General features: G+C 34.9%; 1 protein-coding gene across 2 annotated transcripts in view; it reads right to left on the bottom strand.

The window, feature by feature from the left end:
• The window catches only part of LOC111517964 (monocarboxylate transporter 12), a 502,474-nt gene that overhangs the window by 132,281 nt on the left and 354,482 nt on the right, over positions 1-15,711 (bottom strand). The window contains exons 1-2 of one of the 2 annotated variants that reach the window (XM_074182743.1): positions 11,079-11,203; positions 3,954-4,008 (exon numbers count right to left, since the gene is read on the bottom strand). The exons of the other annotated variant lie outside the window; for it this stretch is intronic. The gene's annotated coding sequence lies outside the window, so the exon portion shown is untranslated. Of the gene's footprint in view, positions 1-3,953; positions 4,009-11,078; positions 11,204-15,711 lie in introns of those variants that run through there. 2 annotated transcript variants of the gene reach the window in all.

Raw genomic sequence — 15,711 nt, 5'->3', positions numbered from 1 at the left:
AAATGATGAAAATCAAATTGAAGACACACAATCTACTTCACAATCTACTGCACAATCTACTTCACTCCCTAAAATAGTAACATAGAACATTTGAAATAATTTTCCAATCATTGGGAAAATGTCACAATAGCTTTAGCGCAGATGGTACAAATGAGTTATATCTATGACTGTCAAATAAATACCTTAGATCAAAACCCGACCTCTAGATCCTCAAAAGTATAACAGTTTTTGAAAGTCGTATTGTTCACAAAATATTTCGAAACCACTGGATAATGACTCCCTCTATGGCCATGTCGAAGGATTTATGGTAAAACTTGGGGTTTAGGTCCCAAAAAAATTCATTGGATTTATATGATGATTGTCAGACCAATGATCACTTATGGTGCAATTGCCTGGTGGCCGAATGCTTCACAGAAAACGGTCCAGGCAAAGCTCTCTGCTTTACAGAGGCAGGCTTGTATGGCTATCAGTGGTGCCATCAGTACCACATCGTCAGCAGCCATGGAGGTGGAGGCTAGATGGACTGCAAACAGACTTGTGCATATTGCCAGTTGCATACACAAATCAATTTAATGCAGAGTGCAACATACTGAAGGCTGACACTAGAAGTCAGAGCATTCTGGAAATGATCTCTGAATTTATGCCTCCAACTATCAACTACGAACTGCCTTATAAAGTACTGTTCCCGAGTAGAGAGGACTGGAACTCCCGGGAGAAGGAAGGAAGCAGATAGTTGTTGGTTCACAGATGGATCACAGATAGATCAAAAACACCTTCCGGTTCTGGTGCAGGTATTTTCAGTCGCAGACCCAGGACAGAAATATGTACCTACCTAGGTACCTATGCGACTGTATTTCAAGCGGAAATTTACGCCATTGAATTGTGTGTAGAGAGATTGGAAGAATCCAACCTCATACACAAGTCAAAAAAAAATTCTCGGACAGTCATGTGACGTTGGAAGCTCTTGGCTCCTACCGAGCAACGTCTAAATTGGTAGCAAATTGCCAAAAACGACTCTCCTCGATTGGAACACTTAACAGATTGCCTCTGGTCTGGATTCCTGGCCATTCTGGCCTGGAAGGTAATGTGGCTACTGACTCCCTTGCAAAGTAGGGTGCTGAAAGCAGCTTCATCGGACCAGAACTGATGACAAGTCTCGCTTTAGGCTTTGCCGAACAAATATTGAACACCTGGATGGCAAGAACATGTATGGACTTCGGGAAGAATCTTCCAGGATTGGCTCTCTCCAAGACGTTTATTCACCCCTCGAAGCTTGATACCAAACAGTTGTTGGACTACAGTAGGGATGAACGACGATGTCTAACAGGCCTTCTTACAGGTCACTGTCATTTGAATCATCATATGCATCGACTCGAACTGTAGGAAGACCATGTGTGTCGCCTCTGTTTGGAAAATGATGATACAGCAGAGCATATACTTTGGGTCCGCCCCGCTGAGGACCGAATCAGGTTTTTAGAGTTCGGCAGAGCCGTAATCTTACCATCTGTCCTGAAAGACCACTTACCATACAAACTAGTCGGCTTTGTCGAGAGGCTGGGTTTATTTGGTCGAGTGTGAATAGGTGTGAGACACAATAAACCCTTAAGGGTTACGGTGGAGGGTCGAATAGACCCACTCACTTTAGACGTGACCTAACCTAACCTAACCTAGTTGATCTGAAGTATGTTTCACTACACCAGATATGCAATTTGTAGATCAAGTTTTAAAAATTCAACAAACTTTTATGAAATTAATTACTGAATAATTGCGGAAAGTAAGTGAAGCATATTATTAGATCCCTGGGGACCTCAGAAGTGAAAATATATGAATTTGACTGTATTACTCCTCATTTGTGGAGAATTCAATTTCTTGAAGTTTTTTCAGAAGCAGGAAGGATCCATCTTATCGAAGGCTCAACTCATATCAGTGTATATGACAATATATTTTTTCATCCAGATTACAAGAAATATATTTTGTGATACTCGCCAAATTTGTAACTTCCTTTTAGATATGAGTTCATGCTCATTTGAAGCGATTATTATTCCAATGGAGTTGAGTATTTGATCATAAATCAGAGGATCAATATTCAACATCAATATTCGTATGATAGATATGACTGGTAATTTTTCTTGGACTACTTATGTGAAAATAAGAACGAATTCAAAATTTCAGATTCGAAGGCAGTGGATATTTGGAATTTCTTTCTGACTTTTTCCTAACGCGAGTGGGTAGCTTCTTCAGAAGTTTTTACATTCTGGATTACTATTCGATGACTGAAAATTATGGTTTCGTAATGCGTATTTATGCTTTGTCATGTAGTTTCAGGTGCTAATACCTGTACCTGTATCAGGTAATTTGTCTATCTTTGAACTTCTTAGAATGGGATTCCATATTCAGTTGAGGTTCAAAGCTTCTTCTTTTCTGTTGAAATTATGGATGTGTTTGTGGATCTTTATTCCCTCCCTTACCAGTCAGCTATGGTATCCCTGGTTGGGGGAAATGAGTTCTGTGTTTTCTAACGGAATCATGTGGTTTCCTTCACTGAGTACGTATTCTGCTACAGCTGACTTCTCCGTTTGATCCAATCTGCAGTTTCTTTCATGCTCCCTCAGCATTTTTCCCATGGATATTTTGGTGGTTCCGATATATACCTTCCCACAAGTGCACGGTATGCGATAGACCCCTGCTGCTGATAGTGGGTCTCTTTTGAGATACAACAAAGCCTCAGGTCGTCAAAAGACAAAAGAGAATGACTATCAGCAGTAGGAGTCTATCGCATACCGTGCACTTGTGGAAAGGTATATATTGGTACCACCAAAAGATACATGGGAACAAGGCTGAAGGAGCATGAAAGAAACTGCAGACTAGGTCAACCAGACAAGTCAGCTGTGGCAGAATTCTCAGTAAAGAAAACTACAGGATTCTGTTTCAAAACAAAAAACTCATTGCCCCAAACCAAGGATACCATAGCCGACTGGAACGGTGGGTAATAGAGATCTACAAACACATGGATAATTCCAACAGAAGAGAAGAAGCGGTGAACCTCAATCAAATATGGAATCCCGTTCTAAGAAGTTCAAAAATAGCAAACAGCATGAAAGCAGGTAGAAAAGAGTCAATGAATGTTAGCGACAAATTACCTGATTCAGGTACAGGTATTAGCACTCCAAACTACCCGACACAGAATAAATACGCGTGACAAAACCGTAATTTTCAGTCATCGAATAATAATCTTTAAAAAAGCTAGTCACTCGCGCCAGGGAAAGTCAGGAAAAAAGTCCAAAAATCCACAGCCTTCGAACCCGAAATATACTTGCGGTGCACTGTTTAGAACCTTTGGTGTAGTAATGAATATTACTGGAGTTTCATCTCAACACCGTGCCAGTTCAATTTAACTGAGTATAACCTTCCTCTTGAAGATGACCACTTGGTGATTGAAACACATGTCGAGGTGTTGGGATAAAATTCCAGTAATATTCCGTAAAATAGTGACACTGAAAACTTCGGCCACGAAAGCCTTAACCATTTAGTCAAATTCGAAATTTGATATAATAAAATCCACCGTGTGTATGAAATTCAAGTAATTGCCGCCAAATGAACACCAAAAATAAGAATATTTTTCGGACCTTAAACATTTGTATGAGTTTCGAAAATGTCAGTTATGTATTATGTTAGTTATAGGGAGATATGAGAAAGAAGAAAAATTTTAGGCAGATGTTTGTAATCGATAATCGATGAAGTTCCAAACTGAAAAAAATTGCGTTTACACGACGGCCTATAATTTTCCTTTTCTCTGTTCCTTATATAGCCTCCCAACTATACGTTGAATGGAAATATCGAGAATCGCATTTGAAATTCTGCCGGCAAGTAAATAATACCCAACATCCAAACAGCCTCTGACACACTCAATCAACATCCATTTAATAGCACCATTAATAAAGAATCCAATTCACCTGGCTTTCCTACAAATCGAAGTAATCCAACACTTATAGAACCACTTTCTGAAACCTGAAATAAAGCAAGTTTATGAATCAATAACTGCATTTGAATGTTCATGTAATTAGTTACATTAATAGGTAGTTGATTTGTTGAAAGCCTAATCAGTTTTTTTTATAACTTAGACATTCGATCCGATGTAAAGAACTTAACGGTAAATGATCTACTGGGAATAATGACGGTTATAACAATTGTATAATTTATGATATATCTTCTTTTTTATTCACAGTGCTCAAACTTGATTATCTATTCATCAATGGTAAAATATTTAATAAATGTGATGAGGAGCTGGGAATATAATAGAAGTTATCCAATAAATAAATAGGGTTTTCAACAGTTCAAATTCTCGGAAACGGTAAGAGCTACAAAGTCGGTTGAATGGGATGAAAGTTTTCTATTTTGAGGAAATAGAATAATTTCTTTTCAGATCTGGAATATAAGTGGTTGTTTTCAAAATACTCGCCAAAAACTAGAATTGTCAAGTTTCGCTTTTTGGCTCTACGGTTTCCATTTCGAATGATATAAAAAAATGTAAAGGAGCATTAAATACTGTTTCATATTTATTATAAACTGATATAAACTAATTTGCAATGCCCCGTTTCATTCATTATATTAAATTATTCATGTATTTGTTATTAGTGTCTTCAAAAATCGAAGAATGAAAATAGAGGTTCATATTTAAAAAGGTAAAGTTGATGAATGAATCTAATGAACGAAATGTTGCATTGGAAATTGGTTCAGAAGAGATTGTAACAAATATGAAGCAGTATTGCCAATAAATGAAATTGGACAATTTTAGTTTTGGCGAATATTTCAAAAACAGTCACTAATATTCTTGATCTGCAACTAAATTATTCTAGTTTCCCAAAATAGAAAACTTTTGTTCAATTCAATATGTCTTAGTATGTATAACCATTTCCAAGAAAGCGTTATGAATAGCTAAAAAACGGTCTCTATATTTCAAGTTCAATAATTGAATTGATGTTTTCTGTCCTGATATGTTTTTAGTGATTTATTTGCTTTTTTATATAATTAATACTATTCCAGTTACTGTTACTGTTTTTCTACTTTCTTACAACATCGACCATTTCATAAGCTATTTTTCTACTTTCAAGTTGTGAATTAATTTACTGATAAAATACAAACATTTCAAATTCTTACTTCTGATAATGATACTATAAACAGTGAGGTACAGTCAAAAAACCATAGGATAAAAACTATTACTGAAATTTAAAATTCCTTAACTTTCAAGGCAGCAATTTAGCGGTATAGCTTTTTTAAAATGATACATTTGGACTTGAAAATCATCACTATTGAATAATTTTATTTTTATCACGACTTTATGCTCTGAACAATGCGTGTAAGTAATTCCTTAAGAATATTTTCCCATTCCGCAACAAGTATTACCCACCCAGTAGCAAGATTCTACTCAACAAATTGAAAACACCCTCACTCATCGGCGTAGTTTATTCCACGAACGCTCAATTGGGATTATGTCGGGGATCATTGAAGGCCAAACTATGCTTGTTATTTCAACCTGATTGCAGAAATCATGTTTGCTTTCACCAGATACAAAATTGTATCTGGTGAAGTTAAGGCGGGTTGCTTCATGCCTCAACAGAAATGCCTCTCAATTTTCGATAAAATTTGTTATTACAAGTGTTCAGTGAATGAATTAATCGTCAATACTTAAGATGCCTCTTTTTTCTTCAACCAAAATCTATTACTGCACATGATAAAAGTAGCTACATTTTTCTCATAAGTATAGGTTGATTTGTATCTACTGCCACCTAAAGGATGCAATATCTTTCATAATATCACCACTTCTAAGATTTACTAAGTAGTTTGTTAGTTATTGTTTAGTAATTCACCTCATTTGTTACATTTTACCAGATCTGATACGTAGTCTACTGATGTTAAGGATTTTATAAATATATAAAACTTGTTTTGTTACTATTATAGTTAATGAATATCGGTGCATATTACTCATTCCATAGAATAGAAAATATAGTATTCCTTATTTTCTTTAATTATTAAATGTTTCAATATTTTTTTGTATATGTGTTACTGCCTAATTTTTATTTTTCCTTTTTATATGCAAGTTTGAAATATTTTAATATCGGGAAAGAAAGTTTTTGGCTTTCTACTACTCCATCTTGATACAAAAAAGAGATGTGGAAATCTTTCAATTTTAATATTGTTTTCAGTTCATATTTTTCTATTTCTGCTAGGTTTAGTTTCTTGTACCTTTCTACACATAACTTTGTTTTAGATGTAGATTATAGATAAAAAATGTATTGAGGTTTTTTTAAGAATTGAAGCTATAAAAGTACCTGTATTCTCAACATCCAGTGAAAAAGTTGCGTTATTCCAATTTTGTTACCTTCAACAAAAGCCATAAATCGAAAATTATTTTTGAACAAACTGATGATAGAACTCAAAATGTTGAGATTGTCAAAAATAGATAATTTTGTTTTGACGTTGCTTTCGTCAGATTTCTTGAATAATTACTGCTGTGTATGAAAAAGTAGAGATATAAAAAACTATGCATTGTGATTCTGTTGAGCAGAATTGAATCGCAGTCAGTCTGATACCTCAAAGAATTTTCAAAAAAAATGATGATCATTTTTTCGATCATTTCTTTGTTTTAAAATCTGTTTTTTCCGTTAACCATCTGTCGCCCCCCTGAGAACGACAACTCTCAAAAGTCGAAACTTGTGCGAGCTAAGGAACAACAAGGTCTCACCTTTCAACGTGTGATTCCTAACACGGGTTAGTCGATAGGAACTGAAAATCGATCTTAATAATCGAAATCATGGTTTGATACCTTTGAATATGAATATGATGACCCCAAAACAATTTTTTGAATACTCCATGAAGGCATAATATATTTTTAGGACAATTCCAAACAGATGCTTCATCACAAGCAAAGTAAATGCAAATGAATATTTGACACCTCAAAAGAATCTAGTGTTATTTCAAATTTAGACAGAAGATTATAGTACAGAATATCAAAGAGGACGTATTTTGTATAATTTTTCTATTTCAGTTTGTTAATGAACTATTTCAATTGAACTGGATCGCGTAACAGTCTAATACAAAAACTATTCTTTCAGGTTCATGAAACCCACCGAAATTTATTCATAGAAAGGTCTAAGTTATTGGGATTGCGGAATAGGTAAGAAACAGAATCGTGATATCATCTCTTGAGGAAGGACCGCGTGATGGTAACATTAGTTAAATAATTCAGGTCAAACTGGCAAGAGATTTTACACGTGCCTATGTTTGGATTGGCTACATGGGAACTAAATAGAACATGCGTTTAATAGATTTGAGAGAAATACTTCAACATGTAACAATTTATTAATTATTCACAGTAACTTTTGCCTGAGGAAGTCCAAAACTTGATAGAGGTTATCTGGTCGTGAACGATTTTTTTTTCTTTTTTCCAAATGAAATTCGTATATAGTTCATGTTTGTATAACTACCATGGCGTGCTAATTTTTCAGATGGCAATAAATACCTGAAGAGAACTAAACAAAAAAATCCAACATTTATTTAATTTACTGCTGCCTAAAAAGTTTTTTACCGATTTATTACGGCAAACCATTCAGAAATATTGTCTTTCCTTTTCTATTGAAATTATCCTTATTGAAAGCTTGTTCAGCTACAGCTGATTTGTCGATTTGTCCGAGTCGACAGTTTCTCTTGGTGTCCTACACTTGCTTTATTGGTTCCAATGTATACCAACCCGTAGCTGCAAGGAATCCGGATAGGTTAGGTAAGGTCCAAAGTGAGTGGATCTATTCGACTCTCCACCGCAACCCGCAAGGGATTATTGTGACTCACACATATTCACACTCGACCAAATAAACCCAGCTTCTCAACGAAGCCGACTAGTTTGAGAGTACGGCTCTGCGGAACTCTAAAAACCTGATTCGGTCTCCAGCGGGATAGGCACAAAGTATGTGCCCTGCGGTTTCATCATTTTCCAAACAGCGGCGACACACATTGTCTTTCGATAGTCCAAGTCTCTGCATGTGATGATTCAAATGACAGTGACCTGTAAAAAGGCCTGTTAGACATCTTAGTTTATCCCTACTGTACTCTAACAACTGTTTGGTATCAAGTTGTGGAATTGGTGGCAGTGGTAGTGCGCCCGAGTCACGATCGGAAGGCCGTGGGTTCGATTCCAGATATTTTTCTCGAGATAATTTATCTGCTTATGATGCACTGTTTGGAACCTTTGGTGTAGTAATGAATATTACTGGAGTTTTTCCTCAACACCAAATCGTTATTTTTAATACCACACGTGTTTCGATCACCAAGTGATCATCTTCAAAGAAGCAGATTAAACGAGAAACTAACGCGAAGCTAATGCTATTTATGCTATACAGATATCCCATACAGGTAAACCATCCAGGTACCACCCATACAGGTATACCAACCTAAATTAATTTCACAATTTTGCCTTATCTAATATTTTACAATATATGTTTAAATGTTATAGCTGTATACAAAACAATTTTCAGCTATATAAAAATTAATTTCACAATATTGCCTATCTAAATTTATTTTTGCAATGTGTCCTTATGTAGTAATCAGTAAACCCAACAACATTATTTTAACAAGCTATATAGTATGCTCTTTGATATAGGCCCGTCATCGTTATTCATAATATTAATGTGTTTACTTATTTCTACAGTCTCATAGGCATCTAGTTGCCTGTTGTTGTTAACTTGTCTAACTAATCTTAATGAACTGAAGTCTATGGAATGGTTTTGTTGCAAAATATGATAGGCGACAGCTGATTTTTCAGGTCTTCCATATATCAAGTGTGCTATGTATTACTTATATCTTACTTTAATAGATCTTTTTGTCTGTCCATAATATTTTGCATCGCAGTCCTTACATTCAATTTCGTAAATTCCAGACTTTTCCGAATTCTCGACTTTGTCTTTTGGACTTCCCAAAAGGCTCTGTAGTGTATGACTTGTTTTAAAAACCACCTTCATACTTAGTTCCTTGAAAATCTTTTCAAAGTTCTTCGTATATTAGTGGTATGGAACTGAGATGTATTTATTTATCTTGGTTTTTGTCTTTTCTGAAAGTCGAGATTTCGTTCATTCTCAACCTAAACTAGGAAGGTGGTTTTTGAAACAAGTCATACACTACAAAGAATTCGGAAAAATCTGGAATTTACCAAATTCAATGTAAGGACTGCGATGAAAATATTATGAACAGACAAAAATATCTATTGAAGTAAGATATAAGGAACACATAGCACACTTGAAATATGGAAGACCTGAAAAATCAGCAGTCGCCCATCATATTTTGCAACAAAACCATTCCATAGACTTCAGTTCATTAAGATCAGTTAGACAAGTTAACAACAACAGGCAACTAGATGCCTATGAGAGTGTAGAAATGAGTAAACACAATAATATTATGAATAACGATGATGGACCTATACCAAAGAGCATACTATATAGCTTGTTGAAATAATTTTGTTGGGTTTACTGATTACTATATAAGGACACATTGCAAAAATAAATTTAGATAGGCAATATTGTGAAATTAATTTTCACAATATACAGCTATAACGTCTAAATATACATTGTAAAAAAATAATAGATAAGGCAAAGTTGTAAAATTAATTTAGGTTGGTATACCTGTATGGGTGGTACACCTGGATGATTTACCTGTATGGGATATCTATATAGCATAAATAGTGTTAGCTTCGCGTTAGTTTCTAGTTCAATCTTCCTTTTTGAAGATGATCACTTGTGATCAAAATACGTGTCGAGGTGTTAAAAATAACGATTCGGTGTTGTGAAAAACTCCAGCAAAGGTAAGACCTCGTTAGTCCTTAGCTCCCACAAGTTCTGGTCCGATGAAGCTGCTTACAGCACACTCCTTTGCAAGGGAGTCAGCAGCTTCATTGCCTTCCAGGCCAGTATGGCCAGAAATCCAGATCAGAAACAATGTGTTGATTTTTTCTATCGAGGAGAGTCGTTTTTGGAAATTTGCTACCAATTTAGACGTTGCTCGGTAGGAACAACGTTTTCTATACACTATGTGGCCTAATGTACTATCTTCACGACTGTTCACAAGAACATCCAAGAAGGCTAGCGTCCATTGGATTCACCCGAAGTTATCAAGAAGATTCCAAGCCAAGTTATTTCACGACGTTTCGATTGTTAGTATCCACAATCGTCTTCACCCGAAGTTATCAGCCGAAGACGATTGTGGATACTAACAATCGAAACGTCGTGAAGTAACTTGGCTTGGATTCTTTCAATTTTCAATTTTCATCTCGTGTTAATAGTTGAATTTTTAGATTTATTGATTGTTGCCTGTATTTTATTTCATTGTAATGTCAGTTTTTTTTTGCTTTTTATAATTGTTACTTTTCAGTTATTATATTTGATTTTTATTGAATTTTTCGGGGATTTCAAACCAATTCATATTATATGGTCCGAACTAATGAAATATTTTTTTAGTTTTAAGTATATTATCAACATCATCGTTATCTTTTTTTCAATGAAACCGTTCAACATAAAATTTTATTTTACTTATTTTATTTTTTGTACTAACTCTGTACTAGTATCGTAAATACGCCTGCCTGCATGTATTGCGTTGTACTGCATTATCAAATTTTTTTAATGAACGATACTTAGAAAAAAAAAAAATTATCACTAGGATGGAATTGTAGTATATCCTCAATAAATTCACATTTATTTTATTTGATTATCAACTTCTGATAACCGGCATTTTTTGCGTTTCTGTTTTTTCACAAAAATATTGGAGAGAAACTGACCAAAATATTTTGAACTAGAAAGTATAATTTTTTGTCATTGTCACTGTCATTTTCCTGCATATTTGTAATGTTTATATTCAAGCAGTTTTGTAAGCCTTTTTTGCAAAAATTCATGTGTACACTACATTTGACGACTGATTTTGTCAACAATAAGCGAATAAACAGCTAATAAGATCAAATAGAAATCAAAATTGATTACCAAATGAATAGATATAATTTTCTCCTGCAATTCAAAGTAAGTCTGAAGGATTATTGTACTTACTTTTAACTATGATAGTAAAACACGTGCTTTTCAAGAGCGTCACCGCACCGACATCAACCGCAAAGCGAACTTGGACCAAACTGACTGGTCCAGAGGTTGTTCGCAGATTACAGACTCGCGCCTGCTGATCACCGGTTCGAAGGGGGCCGAAGAAGGCATTCCGTGAGACATTCAGACTTGCAAAATGCCAATAAAGCAGGATCGAGGAGTGATTGTTGTCGAGTCGGGACGAAGTTGAGATAAGGGTATTTTTTTGTCGGAAGGACGACTTCCTGACGGGTTGTTTTCGAAGATGTTATATCGCGGGCTGTTTTGCTCCCGAGGGAAGAAGAAAAGATTGTTCTGCGATGAGATATTCAAATTGGGAATTTGAATGCGATGATTTATGGGTTTTCATCAGGAATTTCACACTCGCTTCGCACGGTGATCTCTCATTCCTCAACTTTCTCATTCGAAATATTGAATAATGATTAAGGTTAGTTCGAATGTGACTGACAATGTTTCTTGGTCGATGTTAGACGTTCAGTTATGTAAATTATCATGAATACTAATATTAGTCGGAAACTAACAATCGAAACGTTGTGGAATAGTTTGGTTTGAATTTTTCGTATTTTTTCATCATTTCTCTGTATTTTTCAGAGATGCATTTTCCATCATGGTATTAGCCCAATAGGCTGAAACAGCTGTATATATATATATATATATATATATATATATATATATATATATATAAATAGAGATTTTATCGAGTGTGCATGATACAAATCAAAAATGAAACAATTCGTGGACACAACACTCCAAAAAGGGGGGCAAACCGCGGACACGTGTTTCTGGCTATTGGCCTATTCTATATATATATATAGAAATACGAAATATTGTTGGGGATGCAGTCAAAAAATACTGGGCTGTTGTTTAAAGAATACTCTTTGTTATATGGTCGAGCTTTCGAGAATGTTTTTCCCTTTATCAAGACATTAACTTGAGGTTATAGTAAAAAGTCAGACGTTGCAATGAGAAAAACAAAGTTAATACTTTTCATCATGTAGAAAAGTGTCACACATTAAATTTATATGTTTCAGAGAAAAAATACAGAACTTATTTTATTTAAACATTTAAAAGATTTAAAATTATTTCACTGGCCATATATATATATATATATATATATATATATATATATATATATATATATATATATATATATATATATATGTATATATATATATATATATACATATATATATATATATATATATATATATATATATATATATATGAATAGATAAGTATTATTTTGATTACTCCCATATTGATTTCAATTTAAGAGGAACCGATAGACAGCTGTTTCAGCCTATCGGGCATCGTCAGTATCGGGCAGGCGGTCTTCGATTGAAGACAAAATGTGAAAAACCAGAACATATGTAAACATAAACACAAGTGCACACAAGCAAACATTTCACCGAACAAACACGATTAAAAAAGACGCATTGAACACATGTATAATACGATAAATAAAAAGAAAATAAAAGAAAAGAAGTCGATGCGAGAAAGAAAAAACGAAAATAGATACTAGCACTTGAAATTCAGCATGCTAGGAATTTCATTCATAAGCAAAAAATGTTTAATTTTCTTCTTGAGTATAATACAATTTGAATTCTTTAGTTCGTTACGTAATTTGTTAAAGAGCCAGGTTATGTAATAAGAAAACGATCCACGATAATGGGAAGTTCTGTGATGGGGGGGAGTGAGTAAGTTCTTGAATCTCAAATTGAGATTATGAACGTCGGTCCGAAACCTGAGTTTGTTGTAGAGATGAGCAGGCTTCATGTGATTTATTATTTTGTGGAATAGAGTACGTGCATGTAAGATACGCCGATTTCCCATATTCAACCAACCCAGCTTTGGTAAGTGATGTGTCACATGATCCCCTCTTCGCGAACCAGTGATCAATCTGACGTACCTTATGGATGTATCGTGATTTCATTTCGAAATGTACATTTTCTCACACATATGTAAGTGTACTGTTCAAAAAATAAGGTGAATGACCTTCACGGGCTACGTACATTAGATGAGCGAGTTTTTATTTTTTTATGTTGGTACAGTCGTCTCGAACATATATTCCCATTTTCAGCTGTTTAGTTTGTTAATGAAAGGCATGAAAGCTAGGGTTTTGTGTGTTTGGCCATTTTCTGCTAGCGAAAAAATCTTTATTGCTAATTTTTTGGTCAGAAACAACAACGCAATAATTCCTCAGCCAACGTTTTCACCAGATTTGGTCCCCTTTGATTTTTTTTCTGTTCTCAAGGTTGAAGGGGACAAAATAGAAAGTCAACCGCTAACTTATATTTACTAGGTTAGGTTAGGTCTAAAGTGAGTGGGTCTATTCGATCCTCCACCGCAACCCATAAGGATTCATTGTAGCTCATACCTATTCACACTCGACCAAATAAACCCAGCTTCTTAACGAAGCCGTTTAGTTTGTATGGTGAGTGGTGTTTCAGGTCTGATGGTATGGATCTGCCGAAATTCAAGAACCTTATTCGCTTCACAGTGAGGCAGACACCAAGTATATGCTCCGCTGTTTCATCATTTTCCAAGAAGAGGTGACACACACTGTCTTCGGACAGTCCAAGTCTCTGCATATGATGATTGAAATGACAGTGACCAGTAAAAAAGCCTGTTAGACATCGTAGTTCATCCCTACTATAGTCCAACAACTGTTTGGTATCAAGCTTCGAAGGGTGGATTAACGCCTTGGAGTGAGCCAATGCTGGAAGATTCTGCCAGAAGTCCATAAATCTTCTTGCCATCCAGATGTTCAATGTTTGTTTGGCAAAGCCCAAAGCGATGCCAATAACAGGTTCTGGTCCGATGAAGCTGCTTGCAGCACCCTCCTTTGCAAGAGAGTCAGCAGCCTCATTACCTTCCAGGCCAGTATGGCTAGGAATCCAGACCAGAGACAATCTGTTGAGTCTTCCTATCGAGGAGAGTCGTTTTTAGCAATTTGCTATCAATTTAGACGTTGCTCGGTAGGAGCCAGGAGCCAGGAGCTTCCAAGGCCGCTTGACTGTCCGATAATATTTGTATTGACTTGTGTGTGAAGTTGGATTTATCCAATTAATCAATAATCGAAGTTTGAAGTTTTTTTCAATACATCCAAGTACCACTGACTGAAAATGATTTTTGTCATCCTGATTGATTATTTTGCATAATGTTCTGAAAGATTCAAGTCAAAATTTCGAGTTTTGAAGTCGCAATTTTCAAGAAACAGATAATAAAAATATGTGGCTCTTCTGTGATACCACGAAGGTGAATATCTTGAATTATTTTTCAAAACCTCAATTTTTTCAATTACACGTATCTTTCCTCGTGAGAGTCATTTTGCTTTCATTCATATGTTTTGCAGAGTTTTCTGTCACACAGTTTGGGGCATTTCAAAACATTTCTGCATTTTATGTTTTCAGATTCAACATTTATTGAAATTTGTTTCTCCACCAAATGATTACGATTATAAGCTATGTTTTATTGAACTCACATCAATAAGAGTTTGTTTACCTGATGAGAGTAGAGATGTAGTGCGTGTTTTAGAAAGTTCAAAACATTCCAAACTTTTGTTAGTTTTTAAGAGCATCCATCATAAAATATCCCAGACCATAACTGAATTGTCAGATCAGTCGGGAATGTTGAAACATTTTCTGGAAAATTTAGGAACATTCTGTATCCTTTCGGGACATTTTCGAACAATAGCAGATTCTACAGAATGTTCTGGATCATTGCGGACCATTCTAAGTGGTTTTTAGGGGCAAGGTAGGGTAGGTAGGAGCATATGGAAACATGATCCTCTAATCTTCTATCCTTGAAGTTCATTTTTAGATTCCAACTTCCACACAACTCCCTGAGGCAAGTATGTACACAGCTATCGAATTCATTTCTCAAATAGATACCTACTTTGAGACTACTTAAGACAATACAAAAAAAACTAATTCAACTTTCAAAATGATTTACGATAACTTCTATAAATATAGTTAAAAAAACTAAAAAACACGCTTTTGAAGCACATCGAACTAAAAAGTTGAAAATATTTTTTTTATAAGCTTAAAACAATAACGAACGAAAAATACTAGTATTATTGTGAGGAAAATCACGGGCACTTGATATACAAAAAATATGGCAAAAAGCGCCCACGCTTATTCCACAATAATACTTCAATAATACTTTCCACTTTCTGATACACAAAGATGGTTCTCCTTACCTCTACCTTCCATAGTTCGAAGGAGATCACGAAGTGAGCGACATCTATATTGTACAATCGCAACGTCAAATTCAGGAAAAATATTGATCAAGACCTAAAAAACCGTATTGTATTTACTAACATTTAGACATCAGTTGTTTATTGCGATATTAATTCATTCAATCCCACATAATGACTAGTGAATCCATGAAAATATTTATTTAAATTGGCAAGTTGACTGCAGTATTTTTGGTTCGTTATTGTTTCAAAGTTATTATTTTTTTTTTACATTTTAGTTCGATTTTCTTTAAAAGCGTGTTTTTTCAGTTTTTTAAACTTTATTTATTTTCAATTTTTCAGTTTTGTATGCTATAAAAGCGTGTTTTTAGTCTTTTTGAACTATAT

Source organism: Leptinotarsa decemlineata, unplaced genomic scaffold, assembly GCF_025532065.1.
Source record: "Leptinotarsa decemlineata unplaced genomic scaffold, Ldec_3_MD MMD2_tig00026328_RagTag_RagTag, whole genome shotgun sequence".
Taxonomy (NCBI): Eukaryota; Metazoa; Arthropoda; class Insecta; order Coleoptera; family Chrysomelidae; genus Leptinotarsa; species Leptinotarsa decemlineata.
This window is presented reverse-complemented; position numbering and strand designations above follow the sequence as displayed.